Here is a 2,717-nt window from a genome sequence, read left to right as displayed (position 1 = left end):
TTTAGAAATGTTTTGCCATGTTCTGCCAAATACTTAAAAATTGTTGAAATATTCAAATTCTGATTGTTCTAATTGATGAATAAATAATTAATTTTAAAAAAACATATCCAAGTATTATTTATGGTTGATTTAAAAAATAGCACATTAGGATAACTTTTCATCTTCAAAGGTCAAAGGTTTCAAAGGGTCTGGATAATTATCTTCTGGATAATTTTGCAAAAACGTGTGAATATGGCATTGCTCAGGTGACATCAGGCAGTGAAAATTCTGGTCACCATATCTTAGAAGCAATATCACAACAAGTTCCCCTCTGCATACTCAGGAAGATGTGAAAGATCTTACGATACTGTTCAGAGAAAGGAACCTGCATATCCAATAGACAAGTCTGTCCACCACCTCCTCATCAATTACCCCCTTCATCCCAAACCCAAGATTTTGCACACATGACAATAAACTAAACTAAACAAGTTTGCGAAATGTGAAGTTCCTTTGCTAAATTCAAATTGTTCCACAAGGCAGAGTGTTTCCAAAAGTGCCTTCACCTTGCGTAGGAAGGAACTGCAGATGCTGGTTTAAGCGGAAGGTAGTCACAAAAAGCTGGAGTAACTCAGCGGGTCAGACAGCACTTCTGGAGATAAAGAACAGCTGACACTTCGTGTCGAGACCCTTCTTCAGGCTGGAGAAGAGTCTCGACCCGAAAAGTCACCTATTCCTTTTCTCCAGAGATGCTGTCTGACCCCCTGAGTTACTCCAGCTTTTTGTGTCTATCTTGTGACTTCACCTTGGAATACAAAGAGAGGATGAAAAGTTATGATAGTTTCCTACCTTCACCTCTGCCCTCCACTGCCTCCAGCATCATGATGGGGAATTCACAAGAGCAATCTATGCCAGGTTAGACTCATGCGGGAACAGCTTCTTTACTTATTTGAATCAAAATTAATGGTTGTAAGAAACTAACATAATTTTTTATCAAAATCATTGCTTTGAAACTTGTTCTTCTATTCTCCTTGGATGGTCTGGTGGTTTATTGTTTATTTCCAGCACTGTTTTTGTTCTTTAATTCAAACTAAGTAGCTTAATTTGAAGATCTTTCAAATATTTATTTGTTTCTCACATATAATTGTTTCTCTAGCCAATATTGCCATTCCACTCTTTTTAAAATCTCCCTTGCTATTAGTAATTTGGAATTATGAGCTCTCATTTCTGTCAGTCTTTAAGATATGTTTCAGTAATCAATGAAGTGTTATACTTCCATTTTCTTATCTGTCGTCTCAACTCACCGGACTTATTCAGAATCCTCCTTGTATTTATTATTGTATCATTGACCACACAAACTATTTTTAAAAAATCTTTTTCCAGTCTTTGTTCTTAGTTGGTATTTTAGAATTTAAAATTTGGAATGATTGTATATTGTGTTGAAGGACTTGTTCTTTATTTGAAGATGGCAAAGGAAAAAATATGGAAACTGTGAAGGTACTACATTTAATAGATGTAAAGACTTCATGGTAGGGTCTGTGATAGCTTTTGCAACCAAACCATAATACTCCTGGCCAGCCTATCATGTTCTATCCTCTGTAATAGCATATTCCAATCCGTTCACATGTTATCCTTTGTTTGCTGAACTGCAGGTTCTCATTTTTTTTCAAATCCTTCCATGGCCTGGTCCTTCCCAATTCCCAAATAAGTTCCTATCACTTATGAACTCTAAGATGAAATATCTGCCATGTTTGATCCATTCCGATATTTTGAACAAATTGAAATTAATTGTAATTCATTGAAATGTACTGGCTCTGGAGAGGGTCAAAAGGAGATTTACAAGAATGATCCCAGGAATGAGTGGGTTAACCTATGATGAGCGTTTGATGTCACTGGGCCCGTAATTGCTGGAGTTTAGAAAGATGAGGGGGGACCTCATTGAAACATACAGCATTGTGAAAGGCTTGGATGGAGAGGATGTTTCCACTCATGGGAGAGTCTAGGACTGGAGGTCATCGCCTCAGAAGTAAAGGACATTATTTTTGCAAGGAGATGAGGTGGAATTTCTTTCGTCAAAGGGTGGTAAATCTGTGGAATTCTTTGCCACAGAAGGCTGTGGAGGCTGTCAATTGATATTTTTAAGCAGAGATAGATAGATTCTTGATTAGTACGGATGTCAGAGGTTATGGCAAGAAGGCAGGAGAATGGGGTTAGGTAGAGGTTGATCAGCAATGATTGAAAGGCGGACTAAATTTGATGGGCCGAATGGCCTAATTCTGCTCCTATCACTTATAATTGTTCTATCATTGGCAGCCATTCCATGGGACGTCCAGGCCCCAAGATCTAGATTTCCATTTCTACCTTCATAACTCTCTTTCCTTCCTTTGAGATACTCTTTAAAATTTGCCTAATTTGATCTGATTATCATTATGTGGCTCCAGCAACCTTTTACCCTATAAAGCATCTTAGAATGCTTTTTGACACATTAAAGGATCTGTAAAATGTAAGTTATTGCTGTGTCAGAATGTCTTTTAACATATTCAATTCACTTTTCTTCCAATGGAGGTCATTTTCAATCAGCATTTGTGTAAAGCAAATGATATCTAATCAGCAGTCTGTTTTATTTCCATGGAGACAATATCATCACATGTTTTTTTGTTAACAATGACCTAGTCAGCTGATATAGCTTTGTACACATTCAAATTTATTCATGTATGGTGACACAGTTGAAATAACATTAC

The sequence above is a fragment of the Rhinoraja longicauda genome, chromosome 5 (genome assembly GCF_053455715.1).
Source record: "Rhinoraja longicauda isolate Sanriku21f chromosome 5, sRhiLon1.1, whole genome shotgun sequence".
Taxonomy (NCBI): Eukaryota; Metazoa; Chordata; class Chondrichthyes; order Rajiformes; family Arhynchobatidae; genus Rhinoraja; species Rhinoraja longicauda.
Note: the sequence above shows the minus strand (reverse complement) of the source record.